This window comes from Manduca sexta, unplaced genomic scaffold, assembly GCF_014839805.1.
Source record: "Manduca sexta isolate Smith_Timp_Sample1 unplaced genomic scaffold, JHU_Msex_v1.0 HiC_scaffold_2949, whole genome shotgun sequence".
Classification (NCBI taxonomy): Eukaryota; Metazoa; Arthropoda; class Insecta; order Lepidoptera; family Sphingidae; genus Manduca; species Manduca sexta.
This window is the reverse complement of record NW_023593965.1, coordinates 2,958-18,004: the sequence shown is the minus strand read 5'-3', so window position 1 is coordinate 18,004 and position 15,047 is coordinate 2,958. Positions and strand designations below refer to the sequence as shown.

At 32.7% G+C, this 15,047-nt stretch overlaps 1 long non-coding RNA gene across 1 annotated transcript; it reads right to left on the bottom strand.

Annotated features, from left to right (window-relative positions):
* Positions 1-7,158: 7,158 nt before the first annotated feature.
* On the bottom strand, positions 7,159-14,556 carry LOC119192577. Its single transcript, XR_005113667.1, has 2 exons — positions 14,329-14,556; positions 7,159-7,457 (listed from the first exon to the last, which is right to left on the bottom strand). It is a non-coding gene; the product is annotated as an uncharacterized LOC119192577 (long non-coding RNA).
* Positions 14,557-15,047: the final 491 nt, after the last annotated feature.

The window sequence follows — 15,047 nt, the reverse complement described above, 5'->3', positions numbered from 1 at the left end:
AATATTCAAAACATCTCTTTGGTCAATCTTCAAACACCACTTTGTGAACAAACAGGTTGGTTACACTGGTTTAAAAATATATGTTACTATAGATAGATATTACGGTAACAAATATTTGAACTTGTCTAACGTCATTATTAAGGCAACTCACCGAGTTCATTACCTACCTTTTTGGAAGATTATCCATTGCAACGTATACCTATTTGCGATAAATGGCGGACATAAGCTACAGCACTATAAAAATGACTCTCGTTTGCTAGCCTTTGTGCCGAAGATTTACCTTAAAAGCTGTTTTATGTGAAGCACCAGGTATTAAATTTCAATAAAGTAATGTCAGTGAACGTCAGGCGTGTAAAAAGGTAAAATAAATTATCTTATGTTTTAAAATTGTGACAAAATTTTGACGAAGTTTGGTAAAAAGTACGAATCTATTTATTTTTAGCATTACTTTATGATATGATAAATTAATGACTCAAGATAATACAACAGATAGAAATCTGTACTTGTATTGCACTGAATATTAGGTAAACGCAAAAATGCAAAATAGTCGTTGGCTGATTACCGCGTTATCTTTGTAAACAATAACATTAATTTTGTTTATGTTTTGAGCGTACGTTATTGTTAACGTTTCTTTATAATGTGTTTCGTCACACATTCCATTGGAAACCTAAGAATGGTACACAAATCGAAGGTAGGTTTGTGTAGTCTGCTAGCCCGTACTACGCCAGCGTGGTGGACCAAAGCCTTTACTAATTAGTAGAGGAGGTCCGTTCCCACCAGAGGGATAGTATGTAGAATCTAACACAGGGCTGGTTACATTATACACAATATATTTCAATATATTTATATCATAAGGACATATCTATACCCCTGATGTAGCAGACATGTGCTTATAGTGCACCGACGGTTCAACGGGCTTATTTATGCCCCATGGAGTGACAGTATCGGATTAACATAATAGGCTACATTATTTATCTCGGAAAAATTAGACTTTATGGCGGGCTGAGCTATGAGCGACAATTAGAGCCGTATTAATAAATCAATCTCATCTTTGAATAGGATATTAAGTAAATGTATGTAAGTATATGTAATGTATTGAAATATTCATTAACGCAGCTTAAGTTATAATTTGAGAGTTTATTTTCAGCTGAGCCGGCGTTGTTTAATGGACAAAAATAACTTGTAAAGATCACCAGTTACTGTGTATTATTAAATCATTTAAGATGTTGGTGATATTTGCTTATAAAATAGCGATGATCTTGTCATACTGATTTTTTGAGAGCGTCTCAGCTGATTTTGCACTTCAGAGCGAAACTGAGTTGCTATAATTAATACGACCCTTAGCGTTCATTAAATATCTCGCAGATTCATAGAAGGGTGCAATATGTTTACGATGCAGAGGCGGGATAACACGAGATTGAGGAAGCTTAGCAAATTGCGGAATACTGCAAAAGGAAAATAGCTATGTCAATTCACGTTCCAAGAAATATTGTCGTTGCAATTTTCAGATGTAGAGCGCCACTATGACGGCAATTTGTCGGCCTAGTTAGCTCGAGTAATGTGGGTGCTGAATATCTGTTATCGGACTCAAGTCCTGGACGTGCAAATTTTAGGCAATAGTCAAGGTTAATCAAATTAATTAACACCAAGCTAAATTTTCGTGTTAAAATGTTTTTTTTTGTTTCTGATACCCAATTCATTTTAGGGACAAACATTACATACAAATTTTTGACATACAGAATCCTTAAATATATTGCTACACTGCGCCGTCACTAAATTCGAGACAATTTTCGCGCTAAAACACAAAACATTGTGACATAAAGCGTGAAACGATTGTAGCGACACTAGCCCGGTTTACGAGGGCGTTTTTGTTCATGGGATGGCTATAAATGCGGGGATTCGAAGTGTCAGTAAATTCTCCACTTATATTCCATCACTTCTGACTGCGCTGTTACAGCTCACCTATTCAATGAGGGAAAAATGTTTACTGTTTTAGTTTTACTTGGCGAAGGTAATAAATGTAACATATTTTTTGTGTTTTATAATATTTAACTTATGGTAGAATAACGTAGACTAACGTATCTACCATAGAAGACTACATCTATGTTAGTCTAGTGAATTTGGGAATCATTAGGTTCTAGGCTGCAATACTACGAGGAATAGTTAATGGTATTCTTTTAAAAACTTGTGTGGGTTTGGTATTTGTATCTGATATGGATTGTCATGCGGTTTTCACATCTTAGCGGCGATAGCCTAGTTGGGTGTGGAACGGTCTGCCAAGACGAATGTCCGCAGGTTCAAATCCCAAGGGCAACACACCTCTGACTTTTCTAAAAAAATCACGTGTGTATTCTTTGTGAATTTATCGTTCGCTTTAACGGTGAAGGAAAACATCGTGAGGAAACCTGCACATCCGAGAAGTTCTCTCTAGGAATTTCGAAGGTGTGTGAAGTCTACCAATCCGCACTAGGCCAGCGTGGTGGACTAAGGCCTAATCCCTCTCAGTAGTAGAGGAGGCCCGTGCTCAGCAGTGGGCAAGTATATAATACAGGGCTGATATTATTATTATTATTATTTCACATCTTGGGACGTAAAATTAATTGGGTCACATCTTGGAACTAAAACATGTGTAGGGGTATATAGCCAAGCCAGGAGTAATTAACTAAAGGGCTCGTGGCAGAAATTGCTCTGGACGAATACAGTACAGTTGCGATAATGGACAATCTGGATTTAATTTTAAAGTGAATAAGAGTGACTGCCTTAGTGGCGTAGTTGTATTGTGGTGCGACTGTGTTGAGGCCTTGGGTTCAATACCCGGGCTGGCTAAATGATAATGGGATTTTCTACTCAGTATCAGCCTGGAATCTGGAATTTGTGCCCGATATGGCGATAGGCTCACCCCCCATCATATTATGGAACGGAATACACATTTTTTTTATTGCTGTGAATGCTGATGGTAAGCGATACGACCACCCATAACATAACATGCGGGGAATTAAGTGCATCAGTAGCGTCTCTGCCTACCCTTTCGGAGGTAATTTAATATATGTTATTCAATAAAAGTCGGCGCGATTGTTGCAACATTTGCCACATTTGTTACGATGACTTTGTAGCCTTCGTGGTCACGGTTCGCCCCGTGAAAAATAGTTATATTACAATAATTCACATTGTTACGACTTAAGTTTTCCGCATGATTTCAATTTTAATTAAGTAGGTAGTTTCAATCTCAATACAAAGCCAGTATAATTATATACCGATAATACGCTATCAACTGAAGTATTGTATAACATAATCCGTATCTGCCCTCGGTTAATGAATGCAAAATGTTAATAATTTTGAAACTACGCAAAACGAGATGACCCCGTTCCATCCCTGCCGATAAGACGCGTCACGCGCACTTCGCACAATGATTATTGCGAACAATATATTTGGTTAACAAACAAACCTAAATAAATCTTAACGCAATTTATATTATATAAGTAGATATATTCGTACATAGTTTATACACACTTATCGCTTTTATCGTCGAAGGGCACGTAGAGACGCTAGCGATGCACTCACTTTTAGACACTTATTCCATCGCATGATGCGATAGGGTCCGAACTGTAGTACTGGTTGCTAGATTTTCATTTATATAATGTTTTGTTTTAGTGAAATGTCAGATTATAAATAAATGGATTTCAAGTGGACAAATTTCGAATATTATTTCCCGTTTTCCTCGAATTTTAAACAAACCTCTCGCCATAATTGGACTCGAATTCCAGACTCCGAGCTGATACTAAATAGAAAAACCCATGCATTACTAGACATTGGATCAAAATCACGGCAGTCTAGAGCAATATAACTATGCTATCGAGGGTAATATTTTGTATTCTTACGTATTCGTAAGATATTTGCTATGTAACAAAGTCGTTCATTAGACGGCCGAAATACGCACGTATAAAACTTTATCATGCTCTTTATTATACGCGTGATCATACATTACTTTTGAAGATGTTTTGCCAACACAAGGTTAAAAGTATTAACTTTATTCTCTCCTAATAAATTCAACTTATATACGGTCTCATTTGTAAAGTTATTCTTACAAATTACCTTTAGTTTAGCAAATGCTCAAAGTATACATCTAGAAATGAAGTAAGTTTTATAACGTAAGGGTTCAATATTACTAATAGTTTACTATGGTTATTTTGTATATTATATGCAACAGTAAACATATCGAGAGGTTCCTTATGCTGCATTCAAACATCGCAACCTTCGAAAGGAGCCGAACTCCAACATCACCGCGTATCCGAAACGCTCAGCGTGGACGGGAGGAACGGTTGTAACTTGTTGGAACGCGAACTCGATAAATATAATGCGTAGGTTACACTCTAAAGTTTAAACTATGTGAAGTCAACAAATGACTACTTAATCATTAAAACTGTTGGTGCGTTTATCATGTCTGCTTTTAATTTACGACACTATCCTTACATACATTATAAAACAAGGTCTTCCACCGCGTCTGTCTGTCTGAATGCACTTTTCACTCTTTTCGGCTACGATATCTTGACTGATTTTTAAAAATAGGACCAAAATTGGTATAAAAACAGGTTGGTAACGGGCAACTGATATTGTGTAATTAATCAATATGAGCAAGAGTGGGCGTATATTGGGTTTAACGTGCTATCTCGCTAGTACGCACGTTCTGTAATGACGATGACGTCACGATTTAGTTCGTATGTCCTTTATCTGTTTTTTGACATTTGCCATAAACTACTTTATTCATTTAAAACAACTTGTTATTATAAATATTTGCTCCTTAGGTTTTAATAATGTATACTTATAGTATCATACACATATTCTTTAATAATATATTATTATAAATAGCAAAATTGAACGGAGTAGAAAAAACAAAGTATTATATTGTGGCAAAATAAACACATTGTCTACAAAATATTATGCAAATTGTTATTTGTATACATAGTGATAAGCCCATGTAATCGGAAAACAAATAGTCATTATTTTTAACGAGAGTTTTTATGTCTCGTAGTATACAAGATTTTAAAGTTTGAAAATGCTATTACGTTATCGAGAAGTGGGAAAGGGAAATTAGTAAGACGCTTTAGGATTAAAAGATATAGTTAAAGACATGGTAAATTATGACATCAGAACATTATGTGTGCGAATAAAATGACAACACTTTACGCATTGAAGCTCAATTGAAATTGACGTCAGATTTGTTAAATGATTTGTTGATACCTTTTGATCTGCGGCACTTTAAAAAGTTTATTGCGCGGAAAAACAATAAAGGGACCTAACAATTCCAACAAAGTTGATATGTAAATAAACCTTTGTTTTTTTGTAAGCATCTGTGATTAAATGTCGTATCCCCAGAATAGCTTTGTATGTAAATGTTTGAAAAGGGTTATTGGTTCATAATGGCTGTTCTCATTAGTGTGTTAGGAAATGTGACTTGCTTGCATATTCATTATGATATTAATTTTGCTCCCAATTTCTTCCAAACGATATGTTACGCATTTACATGTCAAAGATATTCTGAAGGAAAGCTACATGTTTCGTATACATTCCTGGCAGAATAACAAGAATAGCGTGATGTGATAATATAATAAATTCGTACAGAATTATAATGCTTAGCGTTATAAATCATACGGCAATGAAATATCTGTTCTAAGTTTTTTGCGATAAATCACTTTTCAGCTTAATCCGTAATCTATTATTTTCGTGGTGCAACTTACAATTTATTTTGAAACACATATTAAAAACAGTAAAACTTATTACTAACGGTATTTAGCTCATTTATAATTGCTTAAAACAACTTTCAAACAGACCTACTTCAATATTTATGTTCTTATTAAATCTTGTTCGTAATTTCGAAAATAAGATTCGAGCAAAATCAAGATAATATATTATTTTACCAATCTTACCCTCCTCCGGTCTGGCTTCTTTTAGAGTCTATTTTTATATTGTTTACAGCAAACTTCTTAAAGGGCTTAAGGACTAAAGACTAGAGCATCTTATTCATAATACAACTTAGGGTTATATAAATACCTATATATATTTGGTTATTATTTCGTTCAAAGACGAATCCTCTATGGATTCATTTCAAACAATTTTTATATAAATGTGTTACATATTATGTTATTTCTGACCTCTTAACTTATTACTACTAATATTATTAATACGAGAGTATGGGAAAATGTGTCGATGTTTGTATGCATTTTAGATGTAAACACAGAAATGACTAAATTAATTTGTATGAAGCTTAGCACGCAGGTAGCGCATGTCCTGGATCAACATATAGCTACTTTTTATCCCGGTAATTTTTTCTTATAATCCCATGGAATATAAACGATTTTTTAAATCCATTTCTGAATAGATGGCGCTGGCGTCGTATAGATTTTCGGTGATTTGTGTTGTGCGAAAGGCTTATCACACGGGCTTATAAAAAATAACTATTATATGCGAAGTTAGTAGCAAATGCAATTTCTTTACCCCGATCGTTCTATATAATTATTAAATAAAAGAACATCGAATGTCAAGGAAAAAACATATTCTCAGAAAATATTACACATTTTACATCTACGTGGCTCACAGCGCCGAATTTTAAAAGCACATTTGTAACGTGCAGGATTTTCTTTTGTCGCCGAAGGTGAACGAGTAAATGGCTCACCAGATGGTACGTGATCGCAACGCCAGGGGAATCGTGAGTGCGATGCCAAATTTTAAGGATACATATTTTGTATTATGGATTGCAACGTATATCAACGTATATAATAAAAGCGACATTATTATTTCGTGAAAAAATCTGAATAAATTGAGTAAAGAAATCGAAACTGAGAAAAGTAAATAGGTTTTGAAAGCAGTGAAACTTTGTGTGTATATGAATACTCACTGACAATATGTATCATGAAGGAGGCGAAGACGACCATCCAGCCCCAGCCCCCGTCGGGCGGCGGCGGCGGGCTCTCGGAACCGTCCCGCGACGACTCCGGCGCGTGCGCATCGCTCCCGTTCTTCGCGCTCTTCGCCACGCCGTGAGACATCTTCCAGTTAACTCTTTGGCACTAGTAACTTGTCACTTATAGGGCAGTTGATATGATCTTTATTTATAAATATCACTATATTAAAATATGTGCTTAAAATACTTTGTTATGCGAAGAATATTGTCGTAAGATATGTTATTGATGTAATTTATTTTTATAATAGCTTTGTTAGAATTTAGTGAACTTTAGAGGCACTGTTTAGCGGTATTGACTATTTATTATTTAATATATTTAACGGATAAACTTAACTGGAAGAGCTATGAGGAAGGAGTACGCGTAACAACAAAATAAATCTCTATTCCTGTTATCTATGGTTGTAAACCATTATCTTTGGGCCTATCTGCGATTCAAAACTTCATTTAATATAGACGTGCTTCTTAAAATTCTGGGCATTTTCCTTTCGGTTTTCGGTAACTGAAACAAAACAAATATTGTTCAAGTATGAGCATAAATAACATTCAATAGTTTCATAACAATATGTGCATTAATAAATAACAAATGTGCTAATAGTGTAACTTATAATACTTTATGTAAATGTGTGTAAAGGGAGACCGTAATTCTCACACATTGGATGGTGTAACAATGTTTAGTTGATACGATGTTTGTCACATATGATAGTGAAAGAGTTTATATCGTTAACGTTTCGTGCCGATGAACGATAACAGAAATTCTGACTTGACAAAAAGAAAAAGTTTCATAGCTTAGGAGCCAGTGATGGACGATGTTTTAAACCTTAAGGAATCTGCGGATTTAGATTACTTTCAATGCTGAACACACACCCACTTTGGTTTCTAAGACTTATGAGAATTTCTTTTCACGTTTTCGTATTTTTTAGTAAATTCGCCGACATTTATTTTACTTTGTTAACAAAATACAAACAGAGGCACTGGCATTGTATTTATTATTCAAACACAAATATTGTTTGACTAAATTAGAAAATAAAACAAACCCAATTCTATATTTTAAAATGTTTCCGTAAATACCGAAGTATTATGAATTATTTTCAATTCTAAATTCCATCTTACCCTAGTTCATCGCATGTGGCCCTTACTGCTTTAGTTATTAGCCGTGTATAACAATACAGCATTTACATAGTTCTTAATTGCATTCGACCCAGAAACAGAGTGCCGATATCTAATCAGTATGCACATGGCGGAGTGGTGTCGACGCGTGAATTTCATTCAACTGAATCGACGGTGATTATTAATTGTTTCCAACGAATTTAGCATATCTTAATTACAGATATGATAAGTGTTAACACGCGGAGCGAAATTGAGGTACATATTTTTTTAATAATAACGCGAAATGGTAATTAACATAAAAAATAAGCGTTTCATATTTCTGGAATGCAAATTGTAAACAATTCGTAGTTTCTCATCGTTTATAAATTGAGCACATGTGCTAGTGCATCATGTTATCATTATTTATTTTATAATGCACGACTTTGATTCCACACTTCATGGGTATAAGAACCCGAACATTTTTAATGTGGGATCGACCACACATTTAATTTTCTGATTCATTATTATCCCGCTCACCCCATGATATTAGTTTTTCTATACTAAGCAGATGAACCGACAGGCAGTGTGTCATGTGATGTTGATTTTCCATTGCCCGTACTCATACGAAACCTCAGTAACAGAAGTATTAGGAAAACGCGGCCGCGTTACAGATCAAGAACTAAGCTAAGTTAGTATAGCTTACCTAGCATAGCTGAACAATTTACGCATAAGACAATACGCAAATCACAAATATGAAAAAAATATCTCAGCTACTCAAACTTACCTAAATTAAATAAGTTTAGTTGTTAGTATGCGATGGGCTCAAATCTTAAACGAGATTAATAGATAGGAAACTAATTTACAGGTAAAAGTATTCCACAGTTAAATCACTCTGAATAACAAATAGATGGTAAATTATTTTTAACTGTGTATTAATAGAATGAAGTTCAAGACTATTCCTTCAATAAATATAGCTGAAGAGATTATTTGGTCACGTAAATCTCTCGAACTACCAGCATATTATCAAAATGTTTACATTATTGGAAAGTAATGTCATCCTTGTGTGATATAGGCTACTTTTTATCCCGAGTACGGACTTTAGCGCCAGTGAACGCGAGGGAAATGTATACTAGAACGTTTAAATATTTGGGCAGCCAAATTTATACCAGGACGCCTAATAAATTAAATGTAAATTATTTAGAAGTTTACTAGTTTAAGTAATCCGAAATGCGCTCTAATTGCGACTTCAGCCATGTGGAAATCCTGATGCTGTCAAAAGCCATTTGAAGTTGACCACCAATTTTCAAAGCTGTGAGATGTGGCGCGACCGTGCATATTAAATATTCCTTTGTATCTCCAATCATTCTAATTGGTTTGGAAAATCCATGGATTTGATTGAGTCTATAATTTTCGTTGCAAATGTCTTATTAAATATTTATGAACTGAAATAATTTTACCTTCCAAAGTGTTTAGAGTGTCTTTTTGTGACATCCACGATGTTATTTTTCTATTAAAATTTAAAATTAATTAAAATATGTGTACAGAAAAGGCTTTCAGAGTTAATGTCTTTTAGAATTATGAGAGAACGGTCGTTTTAAATAAACTTTCTCAATCTTTATCTTCGATACGATCTCAACATTAAACCAATCAAAATAAATAATTATGTTTACGCGAATGTTAAGACTTAAAAAAAAACTATTTACGGATTCTACCACGGTTTTTTAAAATATAATAATTTTCTGCCGACGTTTCGAAGACTATGCAGCCTTCGTGTTCAGTAGTTCGACCCGTGACTACGAAGCCTACAGTCTTCAAAACGATGGGAGAAAATTATAACATAAAAATACCGCGTTAAAATCCGTAAAATAGTTTTATTTCAAAATAAATTATTTGTAAGCATGTCATAAAAAACCTTGTTCTGATTGGTCCATTCTTACTATCATAAAAAAGCGTTTGGGATCGTCTATTGAAAACGACGGTAAAACGTGATCGATCGATAGCAGTCCTTGGCTAGAGTAGTGATGGCAAAAGTACTGTAGGTAAGTGATTTAACGCTAACACTATGATTTTTAATTATATAGTGATGTTTATTTTATGTCTGGGTAGGTAGAAAGTTATAAAATTAAGCATTAAAAGTCTCTTTACCTTCGTTGAATATATTACAAGACAGTTTCTAAAAGGACAAATTAATTTACAATTTTAATATTAATTACTGTTAATGCTACTGGATTTGCAACTGATATCAAAATACCAACTTATTGGATGGAACCAAATGTGAGCAGGGATTTGAAGATCATATAAGTGTAATTGAAGGCGACATAAATTCTATAAGCCTTCATAAACTTATATCAAATACAAATCACTACGACCATTACACTAAAATTACTATCGATATATATGTATCTACTACGTACATGTACGTCAATGTAAATAACAGTATGTGACACAATTTTTATTGTAAATATTTGAACATTGGTACCTTTTAGTTATAGTAATAAATTACTAATTTTAACATACAATAGATTCCATAATATTTTTAAGAATAGCTATATGAAATTATAACTTTATTCTAAAAAATCAATAAAGATTTTTTATAAAAGAACTTGAACGGGCAAATTGGTATGACAATCGACTATTCTGGACTATTCCAAAGATAATTATTATATATTCTGTCATTATGTCATTCAAAAAGAATTAGACTATACATCAAATCTGAGCATCACATGGTGTCATTACTGGCTGTTTGTTCAATATCTTTGGTTATCGTGGAAAGATAAGAGGTCGCTAAACACTCGCTAGTTCAACTTCTTGTGTAATGAGTTCTTACATCATCGGCTTTCTTGTCCTCTCCAAACATAAATCGATGCATTAACATGATCCCTATTAAAACACATCAATAAGTTCTTGTACTAAAGTTTTATATTAAAATTAAAGATGACTCGAGCCTTCCCCTTGTTTCCCTTGGCTTTTGAAATTTTAGGCAAATAAAAAAAAAATGCCTATGTCTTGTATGATAGGTCAAGCTCACATCTTGTGAAAGGCGACGACGATCAGGGTTATTTTAGAGTTAATTATATTACCTAGTATTAATATTTATTTGTACTAATTTAATAAATGTTTATGTGTAAACGATAAATTAATTGGGTTCATAAAAGAAACGTCTACCTATTTTGCTTTAGACTGTCTAGTTTCAGCTGGAATTGAAAAGAACAATTTGTTTAGCTACTAAAAGAAATTAAAGTGTTACGCAGTAGTTTATTAAATTGTGCAGAATTGAATCTGTTGAATATTTAACATTATTGTTTTAAGGACCTTTGTAGTAAACACAGGATCGTAGATTGCTTTTTATTTCGTAGAACATTTAGTTAAATACATTTGTTATTTTTGGCGTAGAATCTAAACAACCTCTTTATTATTGATACAGCGACCATTCTATAAATCTGTGTTCTTTCTTTGAGAATTTCTTTCGCTCGAATAAAATAACGATGTTGAGCCGAAAAGGATTTCTAAAATACCGCTTTCAAAGCTGATTCCTGTGTCGGTTTCCATCCGTTTAATACGAACGAGTCTGTATTTTTACACTATAAGAGAAAAGTATATGATAAAAAAATAATATTTTCAGCTTATTATTCGATTCCAGTTTATCTTCCAAATTATCATGATTTATTGCTTTTTATTTTAATACTGTCGTACGGACATTCTTAGCGAACAGATGATGCAAATGATGAAATGGTTTTCTAGCCCAGTGGTTGATATGTGTTAGGGACAAATTATAATTGAAAAGCAGATCTTGATTCTAATTTGCAGCCTTTGCCGTCCAATTTTTTCTTAAGAATTAAATAGCATAGCATTTAATTAAAAAATCACATATTTAAGCAATTATTTAGAGTAAAAGATGCGATACACAAGACTTGTAATTTTAATTAAAACACAAAAAAAGATTTTTAAGACTTCGAATTTGTTTTGTTGATAAGACCAAATAAAACAAAGAAAATACCTCGCCTCTTTTATAATCTAATTATATTGTTCAAAGCTGTCGTTTAGAGCAATATAATTATGAAACGGGAAATTCTAAAAGTACTTAATTAATGACAAGTTTAGCCGTGGGTCGGACTATAATTTCACATTATGTAAGTAAATCTAAGGGTGTTATTTGAAACAATCAACAAATTAAACAATTTTATTGTTGAATAAATTTATGATGTAAAATAAAATATTCGAAATCACCCCTTTTATTTTATTGAAACATGTGGTTGGTAGATAGTTAATTTTTAATAACTACCGTGTATATCTTAGGTATATTAAATTTTTACATTTGTGTTTTTGATTTACCAATATAGTAAGTTTTTCATTTAGATTTGGTATCAAATTATGAAGTCTCTTGTTACATTAACCTATTAATACCAATTGATATAGCAAATACGGATAAAGTAAATAAATAAAGTATTTACTCACCACGCGTATAATTTAGATATCTTTGTAGTATAACACATAGTTTATAAAATATATAGAATGTTATTACTAATACTATATACTTTATATTGCGAGTAATAATACTGGCGCCAATGGTTTTAAACCACAAATACTCATTGCAAATTGTTATTAATTAAACACTGTTACGTATTATACATTATACTATATTCAATTTATATTAAAACAAAGCTGTTGACGCGAATAATCATCATCATTTTGTTAACCCTAGAATAAAATAACGATGTTATAGTTAATTTACAAACAACCCAATTAGCTCGTATAAAATATATTAAATGAAAATTTTATAAATGCGACATAATTTATGTTTTACTTTGATAATATTGTCTAATAATCTCAGAAGACTTTCTGTCAACCGGTAGTTCAGTCCAGATATTCTGTTGTCGCGTACACTAAACGGTCCTATTACTGATGAGAGCGTAGGCCGTAGGTCATTAAATGTTTGGCTGATTGTTATTATGTTTCAAATAATTCGTTAATTTAAGATAGGTCATTCGAGAGACATTACCATCACCAAATATGATGGTGCCGGGATAAAACTTAGACTAAATAATCGATTGTGCGTGGAAGAACTCCATGATATCCAGATTAAGTAGTTGGTCCATAGTCTTGTTCGAAGGCGACTAATTTGAAAGAGGCCTATGTATGTACTTTATAATACAAGTAATTTATGAAATGGTTAGAATGTAGGCGTGCGTGTTTCTTAGCGTTTTAGTCTTAAATTTTATCACATTATTTACTTGAAGAGATTTTTTTTATTATTACAGAATAGAAGACGAGATGCCTAACAAAGATTAAGATAATCATTGTCACTCATTTATGTGTCAAAATAACATTTTTTGCAAATAAGATAGACTGAGTAGCCGGATACTAAAAGCAGCTTATCAATTCTTAACATGCGGGACTGATTGTAGAAAACGATAGTGGTATTTTTTAACGTCAAACCACGTGACCCATTGTGAGATATGAGAAACTTATCATCAGGTTAAAGGTCATCGTAATTTTTGGTTTCAAACTTTAAAAGAACCTAGTATTCCGTTTTTGTATTTATCCCCAGGTTAAAAGTCATCTTTGGTCCAAACTTGAAACGAAGATCTCGTTTTTTTGATATAATATTCTACTAACGTCTTGGAGATGTTGATATCTTAAGGTTTGTTGTAAAACGTTACGAAATTGCTTCCGTAGAAACATACGTGAATAAAAAATAGAGGAAAACGCAATGAATCAATGTATGTAGTCACATTTTAGCGGTTTAATGTATGTAGATATTATGATTAAATAAATATTGCAATACTTTGAGTCAGTTTGTGAATTAAATCTAGTTAGCAGAACATGAAGTATATTGTATAACAAGAACCAAACAAATATCGTACTGTCGGATAATTACAAAATTATTTAATTATAACATTAGTTAGGATCACCGTCACTAAAAACATTGTCACGCGGTAAGTTTTGATTTTCTTCTGCCATACAGTTTAAAGTAATTGCCACAAAAAACAAGATATAAATATAAATAAACTTAAAATCCTTTTATATCCACATAAAAATTTAAAACACCTATCACGAACAAACACTTTCTTTGTTTTGAAAAATGCATGTCAAAGATCTCGCGCCAAAAATAAGATTTGGCTCTGTATTCACTTTCCGCGTTTTCTTGATACACCATAATATTCTTCCGATGTATAAAAATAAAGTGACATGAATTACATTTAATAGTTATAAGCTTACACAAACTAAATATAAAACAGCGAAAATATCCAAGGTTAGCAAAAAATAATAATATGATTACCCACCTGTTACCAACAAACAAAACTGATGAATGAAGGTGTATGTTTTTAAATCCTTGTCTGTTAACAATTTAATTATTTAACACGTTTCATAGACGAACCAGGTATAGTCGCAAATGAAAATGAACACAAAGTATGTGTCTCGGCAGGCGTCCAACCGCGCGCGTTGCCGCCCTCCGACTGACCACGAAAATAGCAGATAATCGAGGAAACACTGGACTGAAAGATAAATATTTCTTGAGAATACGAATAAAGACTATTGTTCTAAAAAGATGTATGAGATAAGTTTTAGAGATAGTACAGTTTCTGTCGAAAGGTTTATTGAGATGGGAACGATGTCAAATTGACATTTTCACCTTTTCGTACCTATTTTTTGGGGCCAAAAAATATTTGTTAATGTTTATTTTACATCAATTTTCACATTTAATAGCTATTTAATTGTGTTTGAGAAACTCTTGAAGTACTTATTTAAAAAGAGAAAACAGCGCCATTTTAAATTGGTATATTGAATATTTATGTATTATCGATTTATCCAATAAAAATCAGTTGACGATAACAATTATAACGATAACGATCCATCAGAATTATCAAATATACAATATAATAATATGTTTTATTGCACAATGAAAGATATTATGTACATTACATTTTAATTCGTTTAAAATAAATATTAATTAACTTAGAATTAGGTACGAATAAATAAAATTTTCGTGTTCACGGCCAAA